The 18,449-nt window shown below is 47.7% G+C and overlaps 1 protein-coding gene and 1 pseudogene across 2 annotated transcripts in view; both read right to left on the bottom strand.

Annotated features, from left to right (window-relative positions):
• Positions 1-17,938, bottom strand: part of NEK7 (NIMA related kinase 7) — a 153,345-nt gene extending 135,407 nt beyond the window's left edge. Inside the window, exon 1 of one of the 2 annotated variants that reach the window (XM_062211552.1) lies at positions 17,832-17,938. The gene's annotated coding sequence lies outside the window, so the exon portion shown is untranslated. Of the gene's footprint in view, positions 1-4,281; positions 4,306-17,831 lie in introns of those variants that run through there. The other variant, XM_062211553.1, reaches the window with a different exon arrangement.
• LOC133773969 (ubiquitin-conjugating enzyme E2 variant 2-like) lies at positions 4,662-13,382 on the bottom strand (annotated as a pseudogene).
• Positions 17,939-18,449: the final 511 nt, after the last annotated feature.

Here is an 18,449-nt window from a genome sequence, read left to right as displayed (position 1 = left end):
TTTTAGTTTTGCCCAAGATTCACTGAGTATTAATTTACCTTTCAGTGAGGCTGCCATTTTAAGTGGGCACAGATGGACAGGACCTCAACATGCCCCCCATCCCGATACACGCTGTGCCACATGTAATCCACTACTCCTTCTCCAGACGATTCCAGAGCACGGCTCCACTCCAGACCTCTGCGCTGAGCTCAGGATGCTGGGAAGTGCCTGCCTGCTAGGTAGTGCTCCTTGAACACCTCACAAGCAACCCAAGCACCACAGGAGAGACTACCCTCCCCCACCACACAAAGAAGCTGTTTATTCTTGGTTTGTGTTAGTAGATGTAGATGTAATGGGAATTGAGGGAGCTGTTCTACACCCTGCTTCAACAGCAGGCCTCTGAATTCTGGGCTGATCTGGTCAACATTTCTTTGTTCTTCAGCACTAGGCACCATGGCAACTTCTGTGCCAAGACCAAACCTAAATTTCCTCGTATTTCAAACTATTTAACCTCTCACTTTCTGAGGCTTTCTTGGACAATCTTAGCACCAGGATGGTACATAGCAGCCAGCTGCAAATATACTTTTATATAAAGATAAGAGATTTCCAAAACCACATGGGGACACTAAAGACTGCAAAGAGTCCACACTGCAAAAGAATTAGAAAATACTGCAACAGAAGGGGGGACTGCACCTCCTTATCCCTGGTGAAGACACCCCTGCCGTCAATGAGGCAGTGAACATCACGGCATAAATGAAATATCCTAATAATCTACAACAAAGTCTCTAATTTCTTTACTTCAGCCCACTGCAGTCAAAAGCCACAGCTAGCCAAGGGTGCAGGGCAGGAAGAAAACACTGCTGAAACCGAAGATACACTATCCTCCACTCAGATCCTGCTGCCCAGCCAAAACATTGGGCTGACCTACCCTCTCGCCCTCCTCTTATCCAACTCATCAAGCCAGGATCTGTGCACAGCTGATCTACCAGTGAGCAGCTGGGCATACACAAGTAACGGGGGCAGTTAAGATGCCTCAAGTCAGTCTCAAGGCAAGACATACAGACACGTTCACAGTTTAAGGAAGCCTCACAGGGCACGGCTGCTGCAAGAACTCACAGGAAAGTGTCAGGGGCTAAGCTGGCTGTCAGGGTCAGGTAAGGTCTTACAGAGAAGACAACCCAGGTGATTCTGCAAGGATATATGGGAACTCAGCAGGCAAACAAGAAAATCAACGCATGCACAAGCTAGGGGACTGCAAGTAGAGGGCCCTAAGACAACAGCAAGGTGGCAACAGTGGCCAGAGCTGAGGCTCAAATCAGAAAGTATTTTTAAGAAATTAAGAAGTGGGGTCGGCACCGTGGCACAGTAGGTTAATCCTCCACCTGTGGCGCTGGCATCCTATATGGGTGCCGGTTCTGATCCCGGCTGCTCCTCTTCCAATCCAGCTCTCTGCTATGGCCTGGGAAAGCAGTAAAAGATGGTCCAAGTGCTTGAGCCCCTGCATCCATTTGGGAGACCCAGAAGAAGCTCCTGGCTCCTGGCTCCTGGCTTCGGATCAATGCAGCTCTGGCCATTGCAGCCATTTGGGGAGTGAACCAATGGAAGGAAGATCTTTCTCTCTCTCTCTCCCTCTCACTATAACTCTACCTCTCAAATAAATAAAATCTTAAAAAAAAAAAAAAAAAAAAAGAAAGAAAGAAAGAAAGAAAAGAAAAGAAACTAAGAAGTCGGGCTGGCACTGTGGCACAGTTTAAGCCTAAACCTGGGCACCGGTTTGTGTCCTGGCTGCACCTCTTCCTATCCAGCTCTCTGCCTATGGCCTGGGAAAGTAGCAGAGGATGGCCCAAATCCTTGGGACTCTGCACCCATGTGGTAGACCCAAAAGAAGCCCCTGGCTCCTGGCTTCAGATTGGCTCAGCTCCAGCTGTTGTGGCCATTTAAGGAGTGAACCAGGAGTAGAAGGCCTTGGCCTTTCTCTCTGTTTCTCCCTCTCTCTGTAACTCTTTCGAACAAATAAATCTAAAAAAAAAAAAAAAAAGAGAGAGAGAGAAAGAAACTAAGAAGTTAGAAATTATTCTGAAGAAAACAACTCAAGGAATTTGAACAAGTGAAAAACAAACTACAGGCAGACAGAAGGCATTGACCCATTTCTTTAAAATAAATAAAAACCTGAATAACTAAATGCAACTTTTTTTTTGGACAGGCAGAGTTAGACAGTGAGAGAGTGAGTGAGAGAGAGAGAGAGAGAGAGGTCTTCCTTCCGTTGATTCACCCCCCAAATGACCACTACAGCTAGAGCTACGCTAATTCGAAGCCAGGAGCCAGGTGCTTCCTCCTGGTCTCCCATGTGGGTGCAGGGCCCAAGCACTTGGGGCTATCCTCCACTGCCTTCCCAGGCCACAGCAGAGAGCTGGACTGGAAGAGGAGCAACCGGGACAGAATCTGGCGGCCCAACTGGGACTGTATGCCGACGCCGCAGGCAGAGGATTAGCTTAGTGAGCCGCTGTGCTGGCCACTAAGTGCTGGCCACTAAACGGCTGGCCACTAAACGCAATTCTAAGCATAGGAGGGGAGGGACGGGGGTAAGAACACATTTTAAGAGAGTTCTGTTTATGAGAGAGAAACATCCCTTTCCTTGCTAATTTTTAAGTACATTGTAGTATCACTGACATGAATTTTCAAGTATGAACTTCATTCCTTCACACATCTCATAAACCAACAATATACTTGTTTTGAAGTGTATTTAAAGGTCTTCATCACAGTAATCTCTATTCTATGCTAATGCTAGGTCCTGACTTGACAATAACTAAAAAGCAAACAGATAACAAAGCACCATAACTTTCATCACTGTTACAATCAAAATTTGAAAACACAGAGGAGACATTCAATCATAGCCTAGTACAAGGCCTTTCTTAATGCAATCTCTGGAGACATTTCTAGGTTAATTTCCTGTGAGCTTCTTTAATAATTTACAAATTTACATTGTATCTTTGATCCATTTGGTATAGGCCTTTTATAATCACTTTAAATTACTTTTTTAAAAAAATACTTTTAAAATTACTTTAATATCATGATTATTACCTTAAAATTCTTTGCAATAAAATCATGAAAAGATACTAATTACAATGTATCAATTTTGAAACAGGCCATGCTTTAACAACATCAACATTTGATAGCCATATATCAAATGAAAGTTTTCTATCAATCCACAATGAATTATTATTAAGGAAATGTTTTCAAGTATTAGCGTACTTGCTTCCTTATTTCGCGCAGTACATTTTCTTAATAAGGGGACCGTTAAAACATCAAAATGAAATTAATATGGCAAATAGAAACTGATGACACAAAGGCTACTATTCCATTATACAAAGTCAGACCACTTCACTTGAACTAGTTATGAGCTGGCCTCTAATGAATAAGAGGACATTTAGTGACCAGATGAGTAAATCACCTTCAAGTCAAAGTCATCCGATTGCTGGTCCTGTTTTATCTTCATGTCCTCATCTGGGAAACTCATTTCTCACTTTATTCCTTGTTGCCCAAGCCTTTACCTTTCACCTGACTGCCAAACTGCCCTCCGTCTTGATTCCACACCACTCCTGACTTGCACCATATTGTGTCCAGCACACCCCTGTTTTCCTAGTCCTCGTTCTCATCCCAGCCCTCTTAGAGGTCTTTAAGAACTTAGGATTCACATTCTAAGGCCAACCGCTCCTAGATCGTTGAATGTCCTGACTGCGACCCCTAGAAGAGCAAGCCTTCTCCTGTTTCACACGGTGAGACCTCCCTCGCCCATGCTCTCAGGCCTTGCAGGCACCTGTGCCAGCATTCATCCTAGACTTCCCGACACTAACAGCTCAATTGTTCTGGATGTTCTCTCACTGCTAGCACCTGCCCAGACCTCCTGCCTTTAGAGAGTCTCTGGAAGCAGTCACGTGCCGTTCTCTAGTTGGCCAGTTCTGACAAGAAGTATGTCAGGCCCTAAAGGAAACACGAATGTGTAACAGGACATGATTCACTCCTTCCAGAAGCATATATCCCAGGAAGGAAGCTAAGACAAGGACAAATAACAGTGAGAGTCAATAAGTACTAAAGAACTAAAGAAGAAGATGAAAGAGAAGTTTATTTCTATCTTTTGTATAATATTTCAGTGAGGCCTTGAAGGATGAAAATGACTACAATAAATTGAGATGTGATACGTCAGATTTGAAAAATGGGCATTAAAAACAGTGAAAAGAGCATACAGAGCAGAGAGATACTAAAGTACGTTGTTAGGTGTGACTAAAATATAGGGGAACATACCAATAATGAAGCCAGAAAGGTAGGTCAGGATCAGACTGAGCAGACACTTCACTATGTAGCACTAAAGACCAGTAAGCCTTGACTCCCATTGTCTGCAACAAAAACTGAAGTTACTTTAAACACCATACAGCTGGCTTAGATAGGACACAAAATTTTCCAGACTCAAAGGGCGATTTAAGTATCCATCAGCAACAATCCAAAGTGCCTGATTCCAGGTGCTTTCTCATTGTGAAAACTTGGCATCAGCAGCAAAACTGGGAAGAACTTCTCCCCCCCACCCCCCCCAGGACACTCTCCACATTTTATTCACATTTTATGACTAACTTTAATCTTAAAATCACATACCCATACACCTATTTTCTTTTTTTGTTGACTTCACTTGAACTTAAATGCATGGTTTGTTAAAGAATATAAACAAATATTTACCATGTCTGTTACATGTAACACACAGGAACAGCTTTTAACAGAAATTCATCGATCCCCCCAACATTTTTTTTAATTATAAATACAGGTATCAAAACAATCCTGAACATATTTTTATACTACTAGTAGTCAGCACCCACACCGCTTTAAAATTTAACACAATTTGTGACAATATTCATTGTATCTGCTACTTTAAACAATTTCAACTGCAGCTCTTTCACTAAGCAAGATGGATAAAGCATGCCATTTCTGTTTGTCCTTCTTGGGATTTTTACTTTTCAGAAACACACGTTTCCACTGCCATCTCATACGTCTCGCCACGCTTGCATCTTGTAAACCTGAATCCTACTTGGAGCACTCCAGGTTTATGTTTAAATGACAGTGCCTCAAGAAGAGAAAGAAAAATTGTGCTGCATTTTTCTTCCCATTACCTGAAAACATAATGGGTGTTCATATATTAAATATATTACAAATATCCGGGTCACATATACCAGCTGGAATTCTTTACTGAATGTGTGGGTATTCTGCATTGTGATATTTAAACAAGACATTAATATGAGTAGAAGGTTGTTGATTTAAGACAAGTTTGAGGTCCATTAAAATTAATTGTTGTGTGTTTGTCCTTCTGGTGGCTGTGGAAGCTTCATATTTTTTTTTTGGACATCATTACACATCTTAGCTCTTGAAGTACAACTTTAATGCTATATGAATTTTGCCATTTTGCTAATACTGGTATGCTCCGTGCATCCACCATTCCACTGGAATTATTTATCCCATTCATATTAATTTTTGTTACAAATCTAACTGATGGAGGAGCTTCTGGGTATTTAGGTCCACATTCTACTTTCAGGCTATATATTCTGTTCTCATAATGTGTCTTTGGTGGCCCAATAATCATGCCTGTCCACCTTGTGTCATATCTTCATCATCTTCAAGGCCCCAGCTAACTGTACCATCGCCTACTCCTTTTTGTCCTTCTTCAAATTTTTCCAACAAGCGAAAATTAGGAGGAACTTTAACTCCTGTGGAGACCGCCATCTTCTCTCAGAACTTCTTTTAGCCACCTGTTGACTGACGATCTATCTTCCTTCCATGATCAACAAACAAAAATGAAAAGGTTGTTGAGCAGTAGACATATCTACAATTAATTAATAATCAAACACTGCAAATAATGTAGACTTTAAAAAGCTAACACATACTTCTAGGTGACATGTATGTACCACCTTGGCTGTAATCTGTAAATTAAGCACACTAACCAACTATGCAACCTACGTACTTACATAGGTCACAGTCTTCAGAAATCTCAGAATAACCTCTTCCATCAAGTAAGCATTACACAAAGTCACTTCTCAGTCTTCCTCTCCTATTTTCTGCACCTCCCTCTGCTTTTTAAAGGTTTCTTTTCTTCCTCCAACTTTAAACTGACCACTAAATCTCTCTATCACTCGTGAAACTGCCACTGCTGTCTACGTGTTTCTTTCTCACTCCTCCTTTGGTTCCTTCCTTAACTGCAATCATTTCTGCTCACTTTCAGCTACCCTACCAGCAGTCCCCAAATTTCTCCTTCTCTATGCTGTGAACGGTGGGACCAAACAGGAAAATGAGAAAAATGGAGGAACAAAAGAGAAAAGAGTGATCATGAAGAGAATGTAATCCCGCAATTGTCCATCTTACAGCTGTGGCCGGCCCTGCGCAGAGATCAGAAGTCCATAGTCCACCTTTAGGAAGGTTTGGCTCCCAAGTGCAGAGAAGGCTCACCTCGATTTGAAGCTGACTGTAACGCCAAAGCTGTGCAGTCAACTGGATCACCTTACTAGCATTCTCAAAATACTTACTCAAATACCCCCACAGAGTTCACAAATTGGAAAATGTGGAAACGCTGACATTCTGAGGATGACAACTTAGACAGGAACACAAAAAGAGTAGAAATGGTAGCACTGCCAGTCAGGGGCCAGGCTGGAGCAGAAGTCTCAATGTTTCCTAACTGACCATGGCCAGTGCAACATACAGACCCAGCTTCTTTCATCATCTGAACCATTCGTCACACTACCAATGCTTGCCCGCAGCCAGACACTCCACTCTTAAACCCGGTTCCACAGATGTTAATTGAGCTTATATTAAATTTAAAAATGGCATTTGAAAAGATATAAAAATGAGCCTGACCTCATCCAGAATTTCAGAACACCCTAACATCAAGTTGTCTCCTCTTATATCAAATTAAGAGGGGGAGGTGGCAAAGTGTCACTGACAAAAGGGATTGTACTATTAATAAGCCTCAAATTGCTTTGGGAGAAAAGGGGGTAGGGGGAGACAGTGAGGGGAATCACTGACAGAAAGGAAATTTTAAGTTACCAAACAGACACTCTTCAACAAAGTGCCTCACTGAATGGGCAGATAATACTGACAAGGAAGGAAGTTAGAAGGGGTTCACGTCCCAGTTACTTGTTATCAAAGTCCCAAATGGAAATAAGATAGTCATGGAAAAAGGAACAGGTTACTCATCACAGTGCTCTTGATCACTTTCCAGCATGACCAGATACACAAGGCAGAAACGCCTGGTGTGGCCACGCCATGGAACAAAGAGAACAACAGGTAGGTCTCAGGCAGTGGGAACTGGAGGCAAAAACTCTCTGTGGCCAGGCAAGGGGCTTTTGACCTCTCTGCAGAAAACAAACCACCCCAGAGGTAAGGGAAGTGGTAAGCTTTAACACCCAGCTATACAAATGCCAAAAATGGTGAAAACAGCACACTGCAGAGGCAGCAGCCAAAGATGGGGGGAGCTGGTTGGGAAGGAACTAAAATTACCACTTAAGTGCACTATTTTCTTTCACTTTGCTTGAAGTAAAATTTTCTCTCCTTTTATCACTCAATTGTTATTTATAAAATACTTACATTATTTAATAATTATAACTGACTCCTCATAGTGATTTCATAGCATCTTCCATTTTCCTAGCTGAGATACTGGTTCCATGCTACTATAAGAGTCTGACTGCTAGGTGTAGTCCAAAGGACTACACATCCCCAACCAGATGATGTCAGCAGCAGGGAAGGGCTCTCATTGGGAAACCAGAAGACAAAGATCCTGTGGTATTTCTCGGTGTGGCCTGAGGAACACCTGCACTAGAATCAACTGCACTGCCTACTTAAATGCAGGTTCCCACCACAGAACAATGGCTTTCCAAATCTGCACGTAAAATTCATCTCTGGGGGTTAGGGCACAGGCATTTGACACTGCAGGTTAAAACACGGCTTGGGACACCAACCTGGGAGTGCTGAGGCTTGAGGCCCAGCTCCACTTAAATGTGCACCCTGGGAGACAGCAGGTTATGAATGGCTCAAGTAGTTGGATCCCTGACACCCACATGGGAGACCTGGATGGAGTTCTTGGTTCCTGGTTTCTACTTGGTCCAGCCCTGGCTGTTGCAGGCATTTGAGGAGTGATTCACAGATGGAGACGACTTCTGTTTCTCTGCCTTTCTAATAATAAGCAAAACAAAAACTAAAACTGAAAGTCATCAGGGATACTTGTTAGAAAAAGCCAATGCTCATGCATATCATGTCAGAACCTCTGAGGCATGCAGCACGTATGCTAAGGACCACAATCTGAGAACACAGAAATAGGACAAATGTTTTGGAAATACAGCCAATCTTAGTGATGGTGAAAAAGTCACTAATATCTTCTTCAACAGCCACACAATTTTGTTACAATTCTTTTCACTATATAGATATAACTAGATCAAGGAATCATAAAATAAATCCTTTAGGACTGATTTGATTGATTTCTAATCATTGTACTTGGCAAGACAGGATTGTCATTGAAACAGGTAGCAAATATGCAGAGAATTCAAAAACTTCATGGAAAACGGAATTAAAACATAAATTTATTTTGGTCTGAAAAAAAATTTGAATCCCCATGAATAGCTTTTTTTTTTTTCCAACCATATGCATTTTCCAAAGACTTCTTAGATAATTAATGAACCAGAGCAATTTCTAAAAGAGAGGTACAGCCACAGAGATTAAGGAAACTGAGCTACTTAGGATCTTTCACTCACAGCAAGAAGAGAAGAAATTAGAGGGAGAACCTGGTCAATGGGGTCACCAACCATTCTAAGCATATAGGAAACAGCGGGAACATGTAAGTTATTTTCAATTTACTAAAATGGCAAGCAAATCCAAAGCCTGGTTCTGATGAGTCAAAGTCTCTAACATAATAAAACATGTTTTTACCACAGACAATTCTGGAACTCCAAGAACTTGTTGGCCTTTACTATCCTATCTATTGGCTCTCATGCAAGGGCTCTTGCCTGCTCCCCATCTTGGTAATTTCTTCTTCTCTGATCTACTTCAAAGCAAGCATATAACACGCCTTACTGCTCCTCATCTTCAAGGCAACAGAAATACTTCACCAAAGCACAAGCAGGCACTTGTGAGATGCTGCTGCTTTGATGAGGTGATCACAATGCCATCACCTCATCAGCACATCCTCACTGAACACTTACCATGCACAAAGTTAATTCAGGAGAACCGAAAAGAATGCTGCACCTGCTGTCAACAACTTTAGCAAACTCACACACAGGAAGCATCACTGTTAAAAAACAAACAGAAAAGTCCCTGAACTGAAACTCAGGACACAGGAAACCTATCGGAAAGTGGATGAATCAGTCTATATTACCTGAATCTCAGTTTACTCTCACTGTAGATGAAAAAACCAGTTAAGACGATCTCATGTTTCCTTCCAGATCTCTAAGTATTTGACTCAGTGAAGTATGTACCTAAGGTCTCCTGAGGGAAACCATAAGACAATAAAGGTAAATAAAAAACTTAATTTTGTAACAGCTCTTTCGTTGGAGCAATAGAATATTAACTGCATATTAGATAAGGGTACTTCAAGAAGTTCATGGAAAACGAAGCTAAAAGTTATGTTTATTTGGGAGCAAAAAATTTTGAGATCCATGCATCCTGTTTTCATAATCTGTATTTTTCCATAAACCTTATGAAAACCTCACATATTTGTATGTACAAGATGGTTTGGGTGTCTCTCTCAAACACAATCCCTGCACAACCTTGAAATTTGCTGTTAAGACCAAAAAGATATTTGAAAATCTTTTGTATGGTAAAGAATCTGAACAGCAAAGCATAGACTTTGCTTGTCACATTTTAAGTGTAAGAATGATAGGAGGTAAAGATGAGGTCATTAGGGTGACCTTGTAAGAGAAAAGACACAACACACACAGGAAGAAGGCTGTGCCAAAGAGATACAAGGTAAGAAAGGCAAGAACTGCCACCAACATGAGAAGCTAAGAGAGGGCTGTAATGTGTGTTCTCCCTGGCCTGCAGAGAGAACAGGCACTGTGAATACCTTGCTTTCTGACTTTTGGCCTTCAAAACTGCAGGAGAATAAATTTCTGTTGTTTAAAGCCAGCCAACAACCCTAGGAAACTAGATGCTAAGAGCCAGAGCCCAGAGCATGCGTTTTCTGGACCAAAACCGTCAGGGTGTGATGCTGGGCCCCCAAAGTAGCGGCATCTTCTTTACTGGAGCTATGTCCTCATCACTGCGCAGCTTCACGGTCACAAACTTGAGGTTCTCTGATCACAGGACAGGAAGCACCTTCTTGGTAGCCTGGTATAGGGAAACTCTGCTGAAAGGCTGAACACCCTCAGAACTATCAAATTCTATTAAATACCATGGAATAAATTTCTTCCTACTTTAAACAGGAGCAACTAGAAGAGTAAATGGGAGAATTATGTAATAAAAGACAAGCTTTATCAAAAGCTGGTATTTCAAAGAGTCATGAAACATCAAAGTGAAGTTGGAAATAATAAGCCATTTAAAAATCAAAATATTTCTCAACTTGAGCAGGGCATTTGGCCTAGCAGTTAAGGCGCCAGTTAAACTGGCTGCACCTCACATTGGAATACCTGGGTTCAAAACTCCAGTTCCTGATCTCCAGCTTTCTTCTAACCCAGCCCCTGGGAGGCAGTGGTAACAGCTAAAGAAACTGTGCACCCAGGGAGGCACCTGGACTGAGTTCCTGGTTCCCAGCTTGGTGTGGGTTTTGGGGGAGTAGCCCAGAAGATAAGAGCTCTTTGTGTCTACCTCTAGGCCTCTCAAAATACAATGAGTTTTATTAAAGGTAAAAAGCACATTAAAATTTTATTTTGGATGTAATTTCAAAATGTAAATAAATGTCAGTTCTCAACAGATACAACCTGTATTCTAACATGTTCTAACTCCAAAGACCAAAGAAAATAAAGCAAGTGAATTTGTAGGTTGCCATAAGAAATGAAAATAGATTTCATTCCATAAAACCAATCCACCAAAAGGCATTTTTCTTGCATAATATCTTTCAATGTATGTGTATTTGTTTGCTACCAAACCACGCCTAGAGGTAAACTGCTTGGAACCAGGACAAGCTGTTTGCCTACATTATGTCACCCATTGGCCAGTTCTAGGTGTCTTTATGGCAGTATGCATGTGTATCGTATTCCTTTACTATAGGGCCCATCAGTTAGATACAAGGCACATAAGATTTGGATTTTGTTACATTTTTAGAAGTATATAAATTTTTATAAACGTATCTAATTCAATTTTTCCATATCTTGATATAATAGAGGATATGTGGCTTTGTTACAGTAACAACCAAATAAAGGTAGAAAAGTCACAAAAATATATGTAGGTAAATATAAGAATATAGGGTAAATATTTCAACAATAAAATAAGTCAGAATTGTCACCATACTAGAAATGAGATTTTAAATTTTGTCCTTTTTGAATCTTTCTGAAACGCCCATGATACTTCCAAAATGGAGCCCCTGTCCTCATGTAGATTTTCTCCCCAAGGAACTATAAGGATTGCTGCTCTCCCCACTCCCCAGAGAAAAGCATATAACAGTAACTCAATGTGGGAATCATCACATTATGGATATGGAAATAACAGGGCAAAGGGAAGGGGAATTCCAACACAGAAACAGGCAGGGCAGGAGAACTGGGGAGCGGCCTGTTCAGACAAAAAGGGCCCAAGCAGAGTAGGTGAGGAGGCTCGTCATGGAAGAAACTGGTAACAGGAGCACACTTGCCACCCAGGCTGTCCTAAAAAGAGGCAAAATGAAACTAACACTGGGCCTACTACCATGCATTTCCAAAGACATCTTCATTTACTCCTCAAAGCAGCTTATATGAACTGAGAAAACTATCATCTAAACAGATTAAGTAACTCCACCAAGGTCATAACATAGGAAACAAACCTGGGGCTTGGTGCCCAGCTGGTCTTTTCCACATCACGGTAAACACAAAAGTGATAATGGACAGGCAGCAGGGTCAGATAAAGAGAAGAGGCTGCTTGCTGATGGTGGGAACCAGCCAGGAAACTCTGAATATCCCGGGATCCACCTGGCCTCCCTGAGGGCTAAGGGGTCAAAATTCCAGCACATCTAAAACCCACTCCTGGCTTAGGCTGAGAAACTCTCCTGTGTAACTCAAAGCTGTTGCATTTTCCATTCCACTCTACTGCTTCTCAGTAGCTGCACCAGGTCAGCTTACAGCTAATTCTTAGAGCAAGGCCAGGAGGTACCTCTCCCCCCAGGCCACACACACCTGGACTGTAGGCTCTCCTCCAAAGCACAGGCCTTTTCCGGTATTTTTCTAACAAGTTTTTACTGGACAAAAGTCTCTTATGAAAGACTAAGTCAATTTTTCTCAAAAAAGAAAAAAATCTGCCCACCCTGTTGCTCGTACCAGAAATTCCCTCTAAAGGCAACAAAGGAGTCACAGCATGAGACTTCAGATGAAAACTTCTAAACACATGAAAATTCTTTCACATCAAGTGTTGTTAGCTAATCAAGTATGAGAAATGACTGTCTTGGGTTGGCAGTGACATATTCCTTCCAAATCCCAAAGGGTGTGCGACTGCCCCCCTCCGCCCCGCCCCAGAGGCAGAGAATGGTGGAGAAACCTGAAGAGGTAGTTACACCTGACAGAGGCTGCTGTGTTCACGAACTCTCTGAAAGAAATGCGGAATTAGGGGACGTACAGCCAGATATTATTCTGAGGGAATCTGAGCTCAACAAATCGTCCCGAGGGTCCAAGGACAAAAAGTTCTAAAACACTGAACCCAAACACCAATGGCCTAGAATCCTGTTTAGACAATTACAGGTCTTCCCTGCGAGAGCTGGGGGTGCCTGCCAGCCCGCTGTAACAATAAGTTACACTTATTCAGGTACTGTCTTTGGCTACAGTGGCAGCAGTTGCACCCAGACCATATGACTCCCCAAAGCAGAAACCACCCAGCCCTTTAAAAGAATGAGTTTGTGAATGCTTGTTCTAAACCAAAAGCAGCCCCTAACTACCACCAACCTAGAAGGGCCTATTTTCATTAAGTAGCTGAAAACATGTATTTCTAAATCTTTACAGACCCCTTTAAAACTCTGTTCATTTGGCTTAATACTTTGGATAGCTATTATTATAAACAGCTTCCTCTATAAGCTCATTAGATGAATAGTATGACAGAGCTGTTATTTTGACAAAGGGTAAAAAAGAAGTTATCCTGCTCCAAAAAGTTAAAGAATGCTTCCTTCATAACCACATGTCCTCATTCCTTCCACTAAAAACTATGAAATAGTCTGTTTTCTAAAGAATAAAAAAAAATGTAATAATGTGTGACATATAGGGATAATCGAATAATTATGCAAAAAAATCAGCAGTGTAAAAATTTATAACCTTGACATTAAATAGCATTAATTTAAAATTCCTGAACTACCATTATAACTTATAATGGCATCTTTTTGATTACAAGTGCAAAGAAACATTTCTTTTTTTAAAATTTAAAGTATGCAAATTTCATCTATCTCCTACATAGAAGGAGGAACAATGATACTTCCCAACCCCACCCTCCCTTCTTCTTCCTCTCTCCTTAATTTTTACAAAGATCTATTTTCAGTTAACTTTATGCTCATAAGATTAACCCTTCACTAAGAGTTCAACAAATAGTATGAAGAAAAAAACACTGTTCCTCTACCCTCCAGACAAGGGCTGTAAACAATCATCCAATTTCAAAATGTCAATTTCACTTCTATAGATTACCTTTTAGGTAATCTATTAGTTACCACAGATCAAGGGAAATATATTATCTCTGTCTTCTTGGGACTGGCTTATGGCTTATTTCACTAAGTATAACGAGAAACACTTTTTTTTTTTTTTTTATTTGACAGGTAGAGTTAGTGAGAGGGAGAAACAGAGAGAAAGGTCTTCCTTCCTTTGGTTCACTCCCCAAATGGCCGCTACGGCAGGAACTTTGCCAATCCGAAGCCAGGAGCCAGGTGCCTCTCCTGGTCTCCCATGCGGGTGCAGGGCCCAAGCACTTGGGCCATCCTCCACTGCACTCCTGGGCCACAGCAGAGAGCTGGCCTGGAAGAGGGGCAACCGGGACTAGAACCTGGCGCCCATATGGGATGCCAGCGCCGCAGGCCAAGGATTAACCAAGTGAGCCAGGGCCCCAACACTTTTTTTTTTTTTTGACAGGCAGAGTGGACAGTGAGAGAGAGATAGAGAGAAAGGTCTTCCTTTTTGCCGTGGGTTCACCCTCCAATGGCCGCCGCGGTAGGCGCGCTGCAGCCGGTGCACCACGCTGACCCGATGGCAGGAGCCAGGTACTTATCCTGGTCTCCCATGGGGTGCAGGGCCCAAGCACTTGGGCCATCCTCCACTGCCTTCCTGGGCCACAGCAGAGAGCTGGCCTGGAAGAGGGGCAACCGGGACAGGATCGGTGCCCCGACCGGGACTAGAACCCAGTGTGCCGGCGCCGCAAGGCGGAGGATTAGCCTAGTGAGCCGCGGCGCCGGCCCCCAACACTTCTTAATATGTTTTGCTAAACACAGAGAAATGCTTATTTAAAAAATCGCCAATAAATTCAGAAAAAACAATCACCATACACATAATTTCCACAATACTCTCAAGAGCTACTTTGTTTGCTTCCGGGTTTTATAAACGATGCACTGAAATACCTATCCACGTAACTCTCCAGCAAACATCTGTAGGGACAAGTACTTTAATTTGGATGAAACTCGGAACGGGGACAAAGTGCTGCAGCTGCATTGCACATTTCTTAAATACCAAAGCCTATCATTAAAAAAATGGGGAAAAAAAAAAAACACCCAAACCTGAAAGGAATTTTGGAGTTTATTAGCTACTTAAACAACTTTTTCCAAAACTGCATTAAGCAACTGTTCTCTCCAGCTGCCCCGAATGAGGCTACATTCACACTTCTGTGGAGACACGCTTCCGAACTTCAGGCAATTCCCTAGAAAACAGTGCTTGGTTCTAGAAAAGCTGCAAAATGCTCTAATATCTGCTACCACACGTTTAAGTGAAACAGGAGAAGTCTGCATTTCAGTAAGCGCACTGGACAGCTGAGAAGACCAGAACCCTCAACCGTGTGGCCCCGCGGAGCTGCAGGGCGCCCACTGCGCCCAGGAGCTCGCCGCCGGCCTCACGCCCAGCGCGGCGGTTCTGGACCAGCAAAGGGCAGGCTGAGCTCCCTCTGGAACCCGCAGGTCCCCTCCGCGGTCGCTGCCACCGCACCCGACGCGCGCCCCTCATCCTCGGGGCAGGCGCTGTTTCCCTGGGCTGGAAACTCCTGAAGCTGTGCAGCCAGGGGGTGCCGCGGGTACCATCCGGATACAGAAATCCGCCTCGCAGCTCGGAGCGCAAGACGGCTGGGAAACAGGCTGCGCTTCGTAAAGTACGGTTTTTACAGGGGACCGCCGCCCAACGGCGCGGACTCTGACATCCCCGGGTTTTGGCTTCCAGGGAATCCAGCAGCCCCGGCGTGGGCGTGCGGGCCGGCCCCGCTGCCTATCGACTGTGAAGTCTCAGTCCGAGCGGCGATGTGCAGCTGGACCACGACGAGAGAGGCAGGCGGCTCGGCGGAAACCAGAGGCCCCCACCAGGGTCAGCCTCCGCCCGCATCCTCGGGGCAGCAACTGGCGCTCCCCGCTCCGCGCTCCCCGCGCCGGGATAGGAAGTGCCCGCCCTCCCGCGCCGGGGGCCGCGGTGTCCTCGGCGCGCATTGGCCGCGGCGGCCGTCAGTAGCCCGGAGGGCGGGGCCTCGCGCCGGGAGCCGAATCTCCGGCCCGCACGCCGGGGAGGGTCCCCCGGGGCTCCCCACCTCTCCGCAGCCGAAAGCGACCCAACAGGTTCCTGGGCCGCGGCGTCCCGGCGCTCCGGCACCCTCCCCGGTCACCGGCTACCCTTTCACCCCGCCGTCTCTCCCCTACCCCGGCCAGCACCAAATAGCGGATGCTGCGGTTTCGGGAGTGAAGCAAGCTGCGGGCCGGATCTCCCGGGGCGGGCGGGGGATCCCACGCGAGCCCTCTCCAGGGCTCCGGCCTTCGCCCACAGCTGCAGCCCGGAATCTCGGGTCCAGCCAGAGCCGCTGCGGAGCACCGCCCGTTCGGCTAGTCGCCGTTTTCCGGGGCTTGCCCGTGGGTCCCAAACACGTCGACTTTTTAAGTGCAAGCGCCGCGCCGTTCTCGGACCGTCATGCCAGCAGCAGCCTGCGGTCCCAACGAGAACAGATCCGCGCCACGCACACGCTGACCTCGACGCTGCGATGCACCCCCCCCCCCGACAGGACACAGAGCGAGCGGCCGCCCGCGGGGGCACGACTGACTGCCACGGCGGCGCGCCCCGGACGCTCTGCGAAGGCGGGCATCCTTCAGATCGGTCGCCGGGCCACTGCCCTCCAGGTTCCCGCCCCGGCCAAGGGCAGACGCACAGACCCGCGCGCCGTGAATAAGTGCACGTCTCGTGTTCGGGCGAGTGCGCGAGCCGACTGCCGAGGCCCGCGGGGCACAGCACAGAGAGGCTGCAGCCGGACAGCCGAGGCCCACGGGGCACAGCACACAGAGGCTGGAGCCGAGGCCCACGGGGCACAGCACAGAGAGGCTGGAGCCGAGGCCCACGGGGCACAGCACAGAGAGGCTGCAGCCGACGGCCGAGGCCCACGGGGCACAGCACAAGGAGGCTGGAGCCGAGGCCCGCGGGGCACAGCACAGAGAGGCTGGAGCCCAGGCCCACGGGGCACAGCACACAGAGGCTGGAGCCCAGGCCCACGGGGCACAGCACAGAGAGGCTGGAGCCGAGGCCCGCGGGGCGCAGCACAGAGGCTGGAGCCGAGGCCCGCGGGGCACAGCACAGAGAGGCTGGAGCCGAGGCCCACGGGGCACAGCACAGAGAGGCTGCAGCCGACGGCCGAGGCCCACGGGGCACAGCACACAGAGGCTGGAGCCGAGGCCCACGGGGCACAGCACAGAGAGGCTGGAGCCGAGGCCCACGGGGCACAGCACAGAGAGGCTGGAGCCGAGCCCGCCGGGCACAGCACACAGAGGCTGCAGCCGAGGCCCGCGGGGCACAGCACAGAGGCTGCCAGGGCGCTCTGCATCTCTCCACCACAGCTTCCTCTCGGCTACGCGCCCTTCGGGGGCCACGCGGGCGTCTCAGTCTCCCACTTCTCCCTCAGGCTCCCCTCCGTCTCTCAGACTTTGGCTTCAATTTCCACCCCCACCACCATTCAGTCGCCCCGTCTCCGACATCTCCTAACCCCGGGGTCTCGCCGAGGCTCCTTCCCGCAGCAACTCTGTCACCCCCTCCGCCACCCCTCAGCGTCCGAGCCGCCGCGGCCGCCCCGCTCCCATCACCACCCTCCCTCAGCGAACTTCATTTTCTAAGCAGCCCGGCCGCGGCCGAATCCTGACAGATAGCGCGAGCCAATCCGCGAGCGACAAATACGAGGCGCGGCCAATCGGCGGCCGCCGGGGAGGCGGGACTTCGCCAAGTTCCTCCGGTCCCCAAGCCGGAGACCTGTTGCCGCCGCCGCCGTGGCCTCGGAGTTTCTTAGTTACCGCGGCGGCCCGCAGCCGCCACGGCCGCTGCCCGGCCAGGCGGCCCGGCCACGCGCGGCCCACCGAAGGACCGAGACCCCCTCGCGAATCCGGCGCGGCCGCCCCGCCCCACCTCCCCCGGCCGAGGGCTCCCGAGGCCGCCCCGCGCGGCGCCGACCTCCCCCTGCCCGCCGGCTCCCGCGGGCCGCCCCGCCGCGCCCGGGCGCGCGAGGCGCCGGCAGCCACTCACCAGGAAGTTGGGAGTTCGCGGTCCTCCCGTCCGCGAGGCACCCGGGGCGGGCGGGCGGCTCGGCCAGGCGCCGCCGCGCAGGGGCCCACTGGGCCGGGGGCTGTGGCTGCGAGGCCCCGAGCCGACCGGCCACCTCCCGCCACGCCGCCCCGGCGGACGCTGCCGGCGCCGGCACCCACGCTGCGCACGGCGAGGCGCGTCCCGAGCGCGAGGCTAGCGGCGGCCCATCCTCGCGCGACTCCCGCTGCGCCGCCGCCGCCGCCGCCGCTGTCAGCGGTGTAAACATCCCGGCATCCCCGAGGAGGGGGCGGGGCGGCCGCCGGCCCCTCCCCGCCCGCCCGGCCCGCTGAGGTGGGGGCGCGGCCGGCGCCTGGCCTCCCTGGGCCTGGGCCCGGTGCCCCCGTGCCCTCGCGTGTGGACCGCGGGGTCTCCATCCCGTCCTGCCCGGGGGGCTCGGATCCCCTCTGCGCCTGAGGGTATGGCGGGGCAGTGAGGGAAAGCGGCGTTTTCCTGAGAGGAGCTGCGCGCGCCTTGTGGTAAAGCAGGTGAGCCCGTGTCGACGACCACGTGCGGTTGGTACGGAGGACCTCTGAGGAGAAACACACATCCTACGTCTGT

This window comes from Lepus europaeus, chromosome 14, assembly GCF_033115175.1.
Source record: "Lepus europaeus isolate LE1 chromosome 14, mLepTim1.pri, whole genome shotgun sequence".
Classification (NCBI taxonomy): domain Eukaryota; kingdom Metazoa; phylum Chordata; class Mammalia; order Lagomorpha; family Leporidae; genus Lepus; species Lepus europaeus.
The sequence above is the reverse complement of the archived record's forward strand: the minus strand, read 5'-3'. Positions and strand labels throughout refer to the sequence as shown.